This window comes from Octopus bimaculoides, chromosome 3, assembly GCF_001194135.2.
Source record: "Octopus bimaculoides isolate UCB-OBI-ISO-001 chromosome 3, ASM119413v2, whole genome shotgun sequence".
Taxonomy (NCBI): domain Eukaryota; kingdom Metazoa; phylum Mollusca; class Cephalopoda; order Octopoda; family Octopodidae; genus Octopus; species Octopus bimaculoides.
Window position 1 is genome coordinate 72,039,016 of NC_068983.1, and position 15,700 is coordinate 72,054,715.

Sequence of the window (15,700 nt, forward strand, 5' to 3'; positions counted from 1 at the left end):
CATATATATATATATAGAGAGTTATTAATATTTCTAAGTCTCTCTAAAGGAGACTACGACAGCGGTACTGGAAATTAATAGTTATCGCCAAGCCAACATGGCAGTCCCAAAATTAGGACGAAAGCTGCCGTGAATTAGCTCCAAGAAGCCATCGCCTCTAGCTAGCTATGTGACACACGAAACCTGTGTCCTTTATAACCTTCGAACAGGGGAGGTCAGCAGTGTCCCCCTGCTGGTTTGGCATCTGCAGACTAGTTTCAGGGTGTTGCCCCTTGTCAATGCAGAGCAGCCAAGCCCTAGCCAGGCGGCGCTGCCGACTATCTGTTCGAAAGTTATTATATATATATATATATATATATATATATATATATATTTTGATCCATATGTATATGTATGTATGGTTCAGTCATAGCTCTGTGGTTCTGATGTTCATAACCATGAAAATACCACTGTTCTGTGTATAAATATGCATGTGTGTGTGTGTGAATGCATATCCTTACCACCATCACCATTGATTTAACATCCACTTTTTTCTTGCTTGCATGGATTAGACGGATGCCATTCCAGTTGCCAACGCACATCCACTTTCAGGTAAGATAATGTTCCTCGTGGGCAGAAATGTTTTCACAGAAGACTGGAAACAGACAACACCACTTGTATGATGGTATCAGTTATTTACAATTATTGCACAATGAGACACACATGTGCAAACACACACGCACACACACACACACACAACAAGCTTTTCCTAGTTTCTGTCCATCAAATCCATTCACAAGGTTTTGGTTGGACCCGCCCATGGTGCTGTGAAGTAGGATTGGTTGAGAGAAAACTTCTCAGCCATTCATCCAATCCAACACAATCATAAAGTCACTTATATACACATTTGTTTATATATATATATATATTCATATATCACCCGCATTCCCTTATTATTCTCCCTCCTCTTTCTCCTTCTTCTTCTTCGTCTTCTTCCTCCCTGCCACCTCCTTCTTACTTTACTACTATTGCTGTTTAGAATAACACCTATGCAAATATTATAAACAATACATACAAAAGAGATTTCTCAAGAATTCAATCACTACTGCCATCCACGACAAGTCACTTTCAGGGCACTTGACCATTTAACATCCCACTACTATCATTGCACTCCCACATCCTCCTCCTCCTCCTTTTCCTTGTTCTTCTTCTTCTTCTCTGCCAAGAATTCACAATGACCTTGAACCCACAAGAGTAAACAAGAGAGACAGAGACAGGCAGAAACAAGGAAAATGCCGCTTGTATTTGAATACTAGGCAAATATTCTTTTCAAAAACGTTTCTTCTAAGTTTTACAAAATCTAATTGTTTTCCATACTTACAGTTGAAAAAGTCTCGATGACTGAAACCGGTACTCAAATGTTTTTTATAAAATTATTTTAGCATTTTTTTACCTTGACATTTTCCCATATACGTACATACATACATACATATATACAGCCACACATAGACTTATATATATATATATATATATATATATGAAGTTGGGTATAAGAGCCATCAGGTATGGTGTGCAAGAGAGACGACTGGTAGGTCATGTGATGTGTATGGACAGGACAGCTGTGTAAAGAAGTGCTGATCTCTAACAGTGGAGGGAACCTGTGGTAGAGGTAGATCTAGGAAGACATAGGACAAGGTGGTGAAGCATGATCTTTGAACTTTGTGTCTCACAGAGGTAATGGCTAGTGACTGAGACCTTTAGCAATATGCTATGCTTGAGAAGACTCATCAAGCCAAGTGAAATCGTAGTCATGGCTGATGTTGGTATCTCGTAAATGGCACCTGTGCTGGGGGTACATAAAAAGCACCTTTTGAGTGTTGGGCCTCATAGAGGTAAAGTGGCTGATGCCAGTGGCATGTGAAAAGCTCATTTCAAGTGTTGGACCTCACGGAGGCAATGACCAAGACCTTTGGCATTATGTTGTGTTTGAAAAGAAAACCGAGCAAGCCAAGTAAAAATGCAGTTATGGCAAATACTAGCATCACGCAAATCATATCCGTGCCAGTGACATGTAAAAGCACCCATTACACTCTCAGAGTGGTTGGCATTAGGAAGAGCATCCAGCTGTAGAAATCAGACTGGAGTCTGGTGCAGCCTTCGAGCTTGCCAGCCCTGGTCAAACCATCCAACCCATGCCAGCATGGACAACGGACATTAAATGATGATGATGATGATGATGATATGGAAATCTCCTATCATATATGTATATGATGGAAATCGCCTGTCCTAGATAACATATGAGTTTTCAGTGAGAAGACACGAAAGCAAAAAAAAAACATCCAACCAGGAATCACAAATTAATAGCAGAAACAGAAAAACAAATAACCTGGATCCACCAGAAAACAACACTAACACACAAATAAACAATCAACAACACATCCATACTACTACTGCTACTATTCACCAATATTTACCATTCATTCACTTAACTTGGTGACTCTTCATATGAATCTCCAGACCACCAATCAATTCGCAAAGGTAATCACAAACACCACACAAACAATGCAAATTATTTGAATCAATATGGATATGAGGCATGATTTATTAAATAAACCAGCACATGACTGAGAAATTGCAATGTAGACAATGGTGATTTGTGGGAAGATTGTTGTTCTGTTAGTTAATTTTCTTTTTTTTTTTTTTTTTTTTTTTTTTTTTCTGTAACTGATCTTCATGACGTATGGCTTGAGTTTCAAAATTTTGAAGCTGAAAAATGCTCTCTTTCCTCTAGTCTGCATGGGTGCTTGCAAGATTCTTAAAGTTTTCTTTGCTAATATACAGGCATTTCAAATTATCTTTGAAATACCTGAATATTAGAAGTGGCCAGCCTATACTGCATCATGAATTTTCAAGCTGACCATAAAAGATTTGTTTCAAAATTCAACCATTATTCATGCAAGAGATATGTCCACACTATCGCATCTGAGATATGATTAAGAAAGACTCTATACCAGTTAAACCACACATTTCCAGGACAGTGCTATTCTTTACTTTATCATCCCACTTAACCATGCATACTTACTGCTGCAAATCTATCAATGATGTGCCTGATGTCCTTGAGTATATTAGCAACTAGGGTGCAGCCATCTGCAAACAGTAAATCTCTTATTGTGTGAGATACAACTTTAGTTAGTTGTTGCTTTGAAACAATGTTGGTTGAAAATGTCACCTATAGTCCTGTATTCAAGAAACACATCTTCTACATCAGAAAAGGCATAATCCAGCATTACTGCAAAAAGCAGTGCAAATAATACTGGTGCCAAAACAACTTTTAGTACCGTTTTGAACATCAAAAGGCTGAAATTAACTACCATCTCAGAGAATAGACGCCTTCATATCACTATGATATTTAGCATTTACTCGGAAACCACAAGCTTTATTAATACTTTCCACAAAGCCTGTGAACATACAAAGTCAAAGACTTTTGTAATGTCTAAATACCACATAGAAACTTTATAGTGCTTGAGAGCTTTCTCCTGAACTTATCACAAACTGAATATCATATCCATTGTCCCCTGACCTGACTTAAACCACACTGACAGAACTAATTAAGTCTGCGTTAATTCTGCTTAAGATGACACTAGAGAAGATTTTCCCTGCAACAGAGAGCAGTGAAATACTAATAGTGAAACCCATACTAGATACCCTTTTTTCTGCTTCAGATTTACCAATCCAGAAGAAAGTATATACTATAACTACTTCATTCAACTGACCAGAATCTGGTAGCCTTGCCTCCAAAAGAACAGCAGTGCTAACATTTTTACTTCTCAGAAACAGACCTATAAATGCTGCTTTTGCATTCAGGATGCTTCTTGTGGCCCTGAAGACAATCTCTCTCTCTGCCTCTCTTTCTCTCTCTCTCTTTCTCTCTCTCTCTCTCTCACACACACACACACACACACACACACATTATCTTTTACTTGTTTCAGTCATTAGACTGTGGCCATGCAGGGGTACCACCTTGAAGAATTTTAGTCAAATGAATCAAACCTAGCACATATTCTTTTCAGCCTGGTACTTATTCTAATGGTGTCTCTTGCTGAACCACTAAGTTACAAAGGCATAAACACACCAACACCAGTTGTGAAGTGGTATTGGTGGTGGAGAACAAACACAGACATAAAAATACATACACATATATGACAGGCTGCTTTCAGTTTCCATTTACTAAATCCACTTACAAGGCTTTGGTCGGCCTAAAGCTATAGTAGAAAGCGTTTGCCCAAAGTGCCACACAGTGGAACTGAACCTGGAACCATGTGGTCAGGAAGAGCAAACTTCTTAGCACACAAGCATATGCTCAAGTACATGTGTCTGTGTGTCTGAGTCAGTACATTTATACCTTTCAGTGAAGGATATAAATGCTGACAAAGAACTGGTGCCTTTCAAAGTCAACTGAGTTACCTTGTCATTCTCATCACCAGAAATACAGAGAACCAGTGAATGTCCAATTATAAACCCATATCTAATGATGCTATTGTTCACAAATTGCAATATAAAATATAAATATAAATATATATGAATGTATGTATGTATATATGTATGTAGGCATTTGCATATGTTATGTAATTTGTTAATGTAATATGTTTATGACTGTCTTCAGTAATAAAAATATACCATTCACAAATGCCCACATACAGATACTAAAGCACACATATGTACAGTATCTATGCTATGATAGTGTGTTTTACATTGAGACACATATATATGAAGGCAAGTAGTAGTTCATGAATTACATATGATTCTGATGTTTCAAGTATGGCTTATGGTAATATGTCGGTGAATTTTCTCATATATATATTGTGGAGGCGCAATGGCCCAGTGGTTAGGGCAGCGGACTCGCGGTCATAGGATCGCGGTTTCGATTCCCAGTCTGGGCGTTGTGAGTGTTTATTGAGCGAAAACACCTAAAGCTCCACGAGTCTCCGGCGGGGGATGGTGGCGAACCCTGCTGTATTCTTCCACCACAACTTTCTCTCACTCTTACTTCCTGTTTCTGTTGTGCCTGTAATTCAAAGGGTCAGCCTTGTCACACTGTGTCATGCTGAATATCCCTGAGAACTACGTTAAGGGTACACTTGTCTGTGGAGTGCACATTAAGTGCATTAATTACACGAGCAGGCTGTTCCGTTGATTGGATCAACTGGAACCCTTGACGTCATAAGCAACGGAGTGCCAGCTATATATATATATATATATATATATATTATGTCTGTCTTTCATATTGATTATATATATATCACTGTTTTAGCATCCAAGTTTACATGCTTACATGGCTCAGATGCAATTTGTTGTGCACAGATGCCCTTCCTGTCACCAACCCTCAGCCGTTTCTAGGTAAGGTAACATTTCCCCATGGCCAGACAAGCTTTTCATGGAAGGCTGAAAATGAAAGACACTACTTGTATGAAAATTAATTATACTTGTTTACAACTATCACATGATATCTAGAGAAAACTAAAATCTGGTACTCCGTTGGTTAAAACAATGAGGGTTCCAGCTGATCTGATCAATGGAACAACCTGTTCATGTAATTAATGTGCAAGTGGTTGGGCACTCCACAAATACATGTATCCTTAAAATAGTTCTCAAGGAGATTCAGCATGACACAAAATGTGACAAGGCTGGCCCTTTATATACAAGTACTACTCATTTTTGGTGATTAAGTGGACTGGAGCAACATAAAATAATGTATCTTGCTTAAGGACACAGTACACTGCCAGGAATTGAACTCACGACCTTACAATCATGAGATGAATATCCTAACCACTAAGCCATGTGCCTTTACTTGTTAAAAGAAGAAAGCACTAACACACACATACATTTGTTGGGTTTCTTTCAGTTTTTGTTCACTAAATCCACTCACAAAGCTTTGGCTGGCTTGAGACTTTGGTACGAGAACACTTGTCCAAGATGCCATAGAGTGGGACTGAACCTGAAACTATGTGGTTGGGAAGCTAGCTTGTTAACCACAGTCATCTGTACCTACCTACCTATCTGTGTGTGTGTGTGTATGTGTGTGCATGCATGTAATATTTGTGTAATAAGACAAAAGCTTAGTAAATAACATAAGAGCTAGTTTCACATCACAGTATTTGCAGGCATATCTCATAGATCAGTACTGATGTAGCAAAAAGAGACACAAACTGATTCAAATAATTCTCTAGCATTTAGCAGCTGAAAAATCCATCATTGTACCAAATAACATTACGCTGTAAATGAAGTGTCTGCAATCAAAACATCCAGCAATCCTTGCAAATCAACAGCTGGCTCAGCCAATGTATACAGACATGACAGAATTTCAATGCCTCAACGTCAACATGGAGAAATGCAAGTAAAAAATGTTGATAGTTAAAGCATGAATATTGTCAGATAAAGCTATAAATTTTCTAGAGAAGTATCTAATGAAGATTCTTCTAACTCAATTGCATTATTTTTTTGTCTTGTCTTTTTTATTTTTTTGGCTTTTAAAAATTTCTCTTCCATGTTTTAACTAATAAATCTAACCAAATAGAGCACACAAGTTTCATTTATACAACAAGAGTTTCATATTAGATTACTGAAATGCATATATATTAGCTATTAAGATGAACATAGTTATTGTTGTTTTAAACATACTCAAAGTATTTAAAATTCACTTCAAACAACGGGTTAACAAAAGATTCAGAGGATTAACTTAAAGAGAATCAAAACTTCAGTTGTGCTAGATACACAGAACTAGGGGCACACATGAAATAAAGTAATAAAGTTCATGAGCTGGTAGGACAGCTCCACAGATCTAGTTGATGGTTTTAGCCACTAGGCGACAAATATTTTGTTATTGTTAAGCCCCATAACAGACCCAGCATCAAAAGAAGTCTAGCAATGAGTTGTTCCATCTGTTTTGGGGTATGCAGAACAACTTTGTCTCATCTGTCCTTTTCTCAAGACAGTAGGGTGTGATTTGAGAGAGATTCAGCTGCTATGTCTAGTAGATTGCTCAAACACATAGCACAGTGATTCCCAAAATGTAGAGTATTGGTTTCCAATGAAGATAACAGTGATTCCAACGTATATAGCAGTGGTTTCCATTATGCAGAACAATGGTTTCACTGCATAGAACAGCAGTTTCCAATATGTAGAGCAACGATTCCTATGTGTAGCACAAGTGGTATCCAATGAGTAGAATAGTGGTTCCCATGAATTTGACAGCACTACAAATGTGCACTGAATAGCAGTTCCTATGCATTTAGCAGTTTACAGTTTACAACCTTTTGCCATCTTGACCCTTTTCGAAAATTAAAAACCGGTCATAACCCTTATGTTTTTTTTTTAATATTTAAATAAGATATATGGGGATGCTCTTAACATTTGATACTTTTCCTGAGAAAATATTCGTCATCATTTTTTTTTTTTCAGTAAATGTTATATTATAGGCATTGTAACTTTAGGTTATTGCCTAACATAATCATGAACATTTTATATTTTATCACATGTTTATAAAGAGAAAGATTTTCTCTTTGTAATTCTTTCAGGATTACACTTGTACTCAAATTCAGTGAAAGGAGCAATGCACATAGCCTTCACAAATACTGCAAGTCAGATTAGATTGATGTCATTAACATATTGCTTATACTATTGTGAGCTGATGACTACAGGAAAGATATTCAAGGAGGAAATTCCAAAAAGCCAGTACTCTAGGTCAAGTGGTTGGTGTAGGACTGGGGTGAGAAACTGGACACAACAAGTGAGGAGAGGGTGAGAGATGAGTGATTTGAAAGTGCCTGAGTAGAGGTGGCATGAGACCAATGAGCTTTTAGGAGCAGAGGCTGTCTTAATAACTGTAGAAAAAACAGGAGATAGAGTAGATTTGTGAGTTGGAACCTAGGAAGTGTCTGGGTGTCTTTACTCTGGATGTGTGTGTAGCAGCAGCACCATTCAAGGTGTAGGAACAGTGCTCCATTGCAGGTTTTACCTGAACTACATTCTCTCAGAGAGAGGGGAGAGAGAGAGAGAGAGAGAGAGAGAGGTGCATGTGTGTGTGTGTACACATGCATGTGTGTGTGTTTGTGCATGTTAAGCCAAAAATAGAACCATGACATAAAATAGACAAATGCCTCTCAAATCATCAAACCTGAACATCTTCAAAAAACAAAGAACATATTGGATGTTGTAGTTTTGAATTCATGACTGAAATAAGACAGGATGGTCATAACTAAGATTGTAATTGATAATAGACCTGCTTAATCAAACCAGACCTAGGGCCAAACAACAACATGCATCTGTGTGTATGTGTACATACATACATACATACATACATACATAAATGTTTGTTTTTATGTCAAGTTATATATAAAAGCAATTTAACATTTAAAATAACACACAAAAGCCGTCAGATTCACTTCAACATTTAAATTTAATTTGTCAAAATATTTTCGTCACTTTGAGACCGCGACCTGTTCAATGACAAAATTGTGCAGCACAATTTTGTCAGTGAATATTTGTGTTATTTTAAATGGCTTATAAACACCTTCCACACTGCAATTGTTTTCTTTCCAGCACACGATCTCAGATCAGGTTACTTGCTATGCAAGTACATCTCCACAATTTAACATTAAACTAAAAGATTGCTCAATACTCTTTAGTAGAGTAACTGTTCATTAAATTTTAAAAGGGACAGGTTGACAGTGACTTTGAAATTTTGGCTAACTCATTGGACCCTAAAACAATTTTGAATGAATTTACCTGTTGTTTGATCAGATAGACTATTTATTTATTGCATTAGTGTGTAAACGGTTGAGTACTTCAAAGGCATGTGCATTCTTAATGGAATCTGCATGTAACAAAGCTAGCCCCTTGAATTACTTGTATAACCCATGAGATGAGCTTCTACACAGTGTTCATCTACCCAATTTCACTCACAAGCCTCAATGTTCATCTACTCACAGTGTTCATCTACCCAACTTCACTCACAAGGTTACTGTATAAATTGTTTGCTGAAGATGCAATGCAGTGGGATTGAACTTGAAATCTCATCATTGCAAAGCAAGCTCCTTGACTACTTGACCATATTTGTATCCACACACACACATGTACATGTGTGTGTTAGTATGTATAATGATTACAGAGAAAATGACAATGGTGGAATCAATAATGGTTTCTGATATCAGCCCAGGAATCAATAGTGAGAAGACACTAATGTTAAGTATAACCTAATTCAACTCTCAACTATTACAACTCCATTAATTCACTCAATCAATGCTAATCTATCTTCAACTAAATTATCAATATTATGATGTTTGGCATGATGTCATTTAGTGTATTTAACATGCTTATCTATTTAACACGCCTAACTGATTATATATAAATGTTTAACATTGTCTTTTAATGGGTCTGCATATAGGTTTGCTGAAAACTGAAATATTCTAAGTAGCTTTGCACAGGTAAAATAAAAACCAGTGTCACTTCATTAATTTCTGCTCAATATTTAATTTGGAAATTTCCTCCATTTTTTTCTTTTCTTTTCTAGTTGATACATTAGACACTGTGCTTATTTTTGGTTGCTGCTGTGGTAAGCAGATGAGAGATCAATCTCTCCACGGACATAATTTTGGTTGATCTACTGCAGGAAGTAACTCCTTACTGCATGCTAACAAATGATTCATAAATTCTACAGTACTGCTGCTGCTGCTGCTCACAGAGGTGAGTTACAAATGATATAAAATTTGGCACATACTCAAAACAAATGAAGTTATCAGGCTACTAGAAACAGCAGCCAAATTTCAAGCCACTGAGACAGCCTCTACATAGGTGCAGATAAATCTTCTGCAAACTACATGCAACTACCGTAAATATGAAAAGGACACACTGAAGAAGAGAGTTCCTGATATACAAAAGTACCCAGTCAAGGCTGACCTAGGGCTAAAACAACAATAACAACTTAGAGCTAAGTAGACTTGGCTACTGAGAGTTATGTGTCTTATTCCTGTGCTAGTTAGAAGACATGGTCCCACAGCTGCTTGGTTGGTATGCAGAAGTTGAAGAACACCTACTATATTTATTAAACTTAAATTTTTATATATATATGCCTCAGTAATAACTGATTGATCGTTCCTATGACTCTGAGGAGAATTAACTTGACATTACCATTAGTACAAGTAATACCACAACTTGTAGAACCTTTATCTTTTGTAGGAGCCCAGAAGGAAGTATGAGCCCAGAAATATAATCAAGCAAAACATCTATAAATTTTTTAATTACCTTCATTGCAGAGATTAATTATATCTCATCATGTTACCTACTTAAGCTAGGCAAATTGAGATAGTGAGACAAGTGTCTTGATAGATTTCAGGATACAATCCATGAACTAGTAGGCCAGTATTTTAATAATTTTACTAGCTGCAGTTTTATGAAAAATACTTAGTAATATACGTAAACAGATCAATATAAAAATACATTTTGAATATATATAAATATTTGTACTTTTTATATATAAAACATATAGCGGTGTACGTACACTTTGGTCTCTTATATAGAAGTATATATTTATCTAAATCTTGTATGACTCTATTCTTTCTATTATTCTTTCCTTCTTTCTATCAGCCCTTTCAAGCCTACTTTGTTCATTCCACTCTTTGTTCTTTCGTTCCCCCTCTCTTACATTTCCTTGCCTTCTCTTCATGCTCACTTTCCCTACTCTTTTCCCTTCACTGTGTCCCTGTAATTTTTTCTCGCCCCTCCTTATTTCTTCTGTCCCTCTGCTTCTACTTCTCTCTCTTCTCTCCCCACATGACTGATGTTCGGCCAAGCCTGACCTTTCTTTCTTGGTTGGGCCACTGTCTGTGCAACATCTATATTCCTCCCTGTGCCTGTGAAAACTTGTATCCCTGCCAGAAGGCTTAACTTCCACACACACCAGCTTAATTTAATTTGTCCTTAGTCGAAAGACACCTGTTGTTATGTCATGTTATTTGTATTTGTGTAACATTCTCCATTTTTTTTCCATCCTTGTTCTCATATACATTCGCTGCTTTCTTCCAAGGAATCTAATGCACTTAGCTTAGTTTTTCCTTGCGGCTGGCCAGATCGGAGCAATTTCAAGTATAACCAGCCGAAATTGCAGAGATAATCTGAAACTTGACTGAGGAAAGAAAACTCCAAATGACCCATCCTTGCTTTCTTTGTATCGTCTATCTGGATGTTTTGTTGTCCCTTTTTTGTATCACCTAACTGTCTGGATGTTTTGCATTCTTGTCCCATTTTGTATTTTTTATATATAATATATATATACATATATAACTTAGATTGGTTTCGGCCATTATCGGTCCAGGCCATGACTAACTCAACAGCACCACCTGGAAAAGTCTTTTAGTTAATTATTTCGGGACACCATGGACCACTCAAACAGAGTTATTGTTGGTTGAAACATATCCAGGTGTTGGTGGTTTATCCAGTATTTCCTGGAGGAATTTGTCCAGGTACCATTTGAAAGTTGTGGGGTCTTTTTCTACTTTAATTTCTTTTCAGGTAACATTGAAAAGTGCAGGACCATTTGCAGTGAAGAAATGGTGTTGACCTTTGTAGGGGATGCATTGCATGGGAGCCCAGTCTTGGGTAAATTGTAAACATAATACCAATATCATTTGGATAATATTGGTGGAATATTTTCCACATTGTGCAAATAATGTATCGCTCATGGTGGCATTGCAGAGAATAGAGCTTCAGCTGTTTAAGTCAAGCCAAATAATCAAGTCCCATCATTCCATTTATTTTTTTGTGATTGATCTTTGTGGTGCTTCAATCCTCATTATGGGTAGCAGTATTCGAGGTGGGGTGGGGGGTGTTGGCTAGCAAATGTGGAGAAGAGAGCGGAAAGTTCTGAGAATCCATGAGCACATTCTGTGGGCAACATCAACTTTTTTGTTGATGTGCACACTTCAACTAAGGTCGCTGTCAACAGTTACACTCAAGCCTCTGATATTATCTGACAGTTCAAGTAGGTTTCCCAACAGTAGTGTATATGGTTGTTTGAGTGTGCCCTCTCTTCCAAAATGGAGCTCAAATTTTTCTTTGTTCAACTGCATATTGTTTTTTTGTGCCCACTGGGTTACTGTGCATAGGTCCAGTTGAAGCATTGTTCAATCATATGCTCCCTTAATGACTTTCTGGAGCTTAGAGTCATCTACAAATATTTTTATGGTGCCATGTTCAATGGAATCTGCAATGTCATTGATATAGACGATAAAAAGAAGTGGACCCAGCACAGTACTCTGTGGGACTCCGCTGATGACTTTTGCTGGTCTTGAGTGGATGTCATCAGCTACAACATGCTGGGTCCTGTTTGTTAGGGAATACCTAATCCGTTGAAGTAGCTTTCCACTAATTCCAGTGTTGGATAGTTTCTTTAACAGTATATTGTGGTTGACTCTATCAAAAGCCTTGCTGAAATCATGGTATATGACATCTGTGTTGGAGCCCTCACTTAGTACATTTAAGATGTCATCAAAGTGGTGGAGGAGCTGTTTTAGACAGTCCCTCTTACCATGAAAGCCATGCTGGTTTCAATTTAGGAGATGATCTTGTTCTAGGAAGGCTGTTATTCTTGATCTCAACACACTCTCAAATACTTTGATGATATGTAAGGTGAGTGAGATTGGACAGTAGTTTACAGGAAGTGATTTATTCCCCTTTTTAAAGATAGGAACAACTGACTGGGAGAGAAGGTTTTGAGGGATAAAACCGGCATCCAGTGATTTCCTCCAGAGATTTGCAAGAGGAACTGCAAATTGCTGTCTACATTCCTTCAGCACTCTAACAGAGAACATGTCTGTACCCACTGCTGAATCAGGTTTGATTTCTTTTATTACTGCTAGAATATCAGTGGCGTTGAAGGTTATGTCGGAAAGGACATGTTGAGGATTCACAGAAGCAAAGCTGCTTGAGTCAACTGAATCAGGGTCACTGAAGACAGAGCAGTACTAACTTTGCAGGATCTCAGTCATATCTTTGGCATTACTGTGAAGGATGCCGTTTCCATCAACCAGTGGGCTGATAAATGAAACTGGTCATTTATGAAGGTTCTCATACAGTCCTGCAGTTGTTGCTTCCTTGATTCCAAGGTTGTTAATGTTCTCGATCGGGGGTAATGCCGATGGTGGCATTTTAGGGTTTTGATTTTTCGGTTTATTCTTTTTATTCTCCTGGTGAGCGATTTTCTGTTTTGGAATCCTGCATCTACTCTTGTTTATGAGTTGTGAGGATGTGTGTGTTTTGAGTATATGTGGGTGACTGTGTCCTCAAATAGTTGCCATGTATTTGTGTTTGTTGTGGTATTGGAGGAAGCAAGGGTAAAAGATCAGTCCACTTGCGATAAGTTTTGAGTGATCGCACTCCAGTTTGACTTGTGTAAATTCATGTTATCTAATAGGTGCACTGGAGTTAGTGATTTATGCCAAATTTCTGGATGCTGAAGATCGCGGTTACAGAATACTATGTCATGATCAGAGAGGAGGGTTCTTTCCACTGTGATGTTATGAATAGTGTTAGCATGGTTGCTTAGTACTAAGTCCAAGACACTTTGGTTATTTCTGGTTGGTTCATGGACAAGTTGTGACAGGAAAAAATTATCCATAAATTTTAAAAGTAACTCCACTGCTGCTTTGTCTGAGCTTGAGGTGAAGGTTCCTGGTCTAAAAATATTAGTGGACCAGTCTACAGAGGGTAGGTTGAAGTTGCCCATCATCAGAATATTTTCTAGGTTACATTGCAGGAGGAAAGATTTGATCTTCTCAAGGCACTCTTGGAAATAGTTTAAGGGTGCTTGTGGGGGGTCTGTAGAGCCAATCACATATTCATATATATATATATCTTTTATCCTTTACTTGTTTCAGTCATTTGACAGCAGCCATTTTGGGGCACAGCCTTGAAGGGTTTTAGTCAAACAAATTGATACCAGGACTTTTCTTTTTTAAGCCTAGTACTTATTCTATCAGTCTCTTTTGCCAAGCCACCAAGGTACAGGGACATAGACACACCAACACACACACACATACGAAGGGTTTCTTTCAGTTTCTGTCCACCAAATCTGTTCACAAGGCTTTGGTCAACCTGAGGCGGGAGCAGAAGACACTTGCCCAAATTGCCACACAGTGGGACTGCTCACTGAGCCATGCTATATATATATATATATATATATATATATATATATATATATATATATATATATATATATATATATATACAGTTGAGATTTATAGAAAAACAAAAGACGAAGACAGGTGTATGAGCAACAAGCAAATGTATTAGTTTGACACTAGGGAAAATGAAAAAGTCTTCTACGTTTCGAGCCTGAGCGGCTTCAACAGAAAGGAATAAGAGAAAATAAACACAGAGAGAATGAAAAAAACTTTTAGATTTCAGCAGTCCATAAAACAATTTAACATACATATATACTTTCTGATACAGACCATGCACAAACACATACATATACCAAAATGCACACATATATACAACTTCATTCAATCCTTGCCTACATAAAGGCCTGTTCCATAAGTGCAAACAATGAAAGAACATGCATAGATGAATAAAGTTTGCAGCACATATAAATGTACATTATCTTATCTCTCAACATTGTCATCATTGTTATAATAGCTTTTACATTTGTTTCTGCTTCTAGCATCCTAGATTTGTTATACATATCAATCATATTCAGAGTTTTCTATGATAAATATCTAATTCTACTTTTATCAATTACTAAATAATGACTGATTTCACCAAATATTCCTGCGATACTTCTTCTCATCACATTTCTGTAATACTACAAAATCCGTTCCTGCCACATCTCCTTAATACATCTTCCTGTAAGCACCTTATTTGCAGATGGATGGCTCTTATGTCCTTGGAACTGTGCTAAATTTTTAGCCTTTCCAAACATAATCTATCACTAAAAAATTCATTACGCCAAAGTATATTTATATGCTAGCATACATAGTCTTATGCTGGAATGAAAATTGGGGATATATCCACTTTGAAGTCTTTAGAAACATGGCAGCAAAGCTAAGTATCTTTGACATGGATAAATGGAGTGGAAACTGCTATATTTGATGATGCTTACACTATGATGCTGAGAACTCAAGGTACATTCTCCAAGTTTCATTTTATAGCAGGACTATGTTCTCAAACATATAAACACATTTCAAATTCCATTGTGTGTTGGCTTGGTAAACAAAAATCCAATACAAGAGTCTCCATAGTGTCACTCATCCTGTCAGAAATAGTGATCAAGTCTCCCTCAAATCACTTCCAACTTGGCATATTTTTACTCTGCTGTCATAATCTGTAAGCATTACTTGCCTGGAACTTTATATTCATATTAATTACACAGATAGAAGGAATAAAGACATGCTGATATATATTTTTTTATTCTTTTACATGTTTCAGTCATTTGACTGTGGTCATACTGGAGCACCACCTTAAAGGGTTTTTAGTAGAAGAAACTGACCATTCTTTGTAAGCCTAGTATTTTTTCTATTGGTCTCTTTTACTGAACTGCTAAGTTACAGGGGAGACGTAAACACACCAACATCGGTTGTCAAGCAATGGGGGGGGGGGCAAATGCAGACACATAAATACATATGATCATATATATATAACATTCGAGCGAGGTCGTTGCCAGTGCCGCTGG

At 37.3% G+C, this 15,700-nt stretch overlaps 1 protein-coding gene across 5 annotated transcripts in view; it reads right to left on the minus strand.

Annotated features, from left to right (window-relative positions):
• Positions 1–15,700, minus strand: part of LOC106875473 (tubby-related protein 4) — a 682,417-nt gene that overhangs the window by 95,172 nt on the left and 571,545 nt on the right. The gene's annotated exons all lie outside the window — the stretch shown is intronic.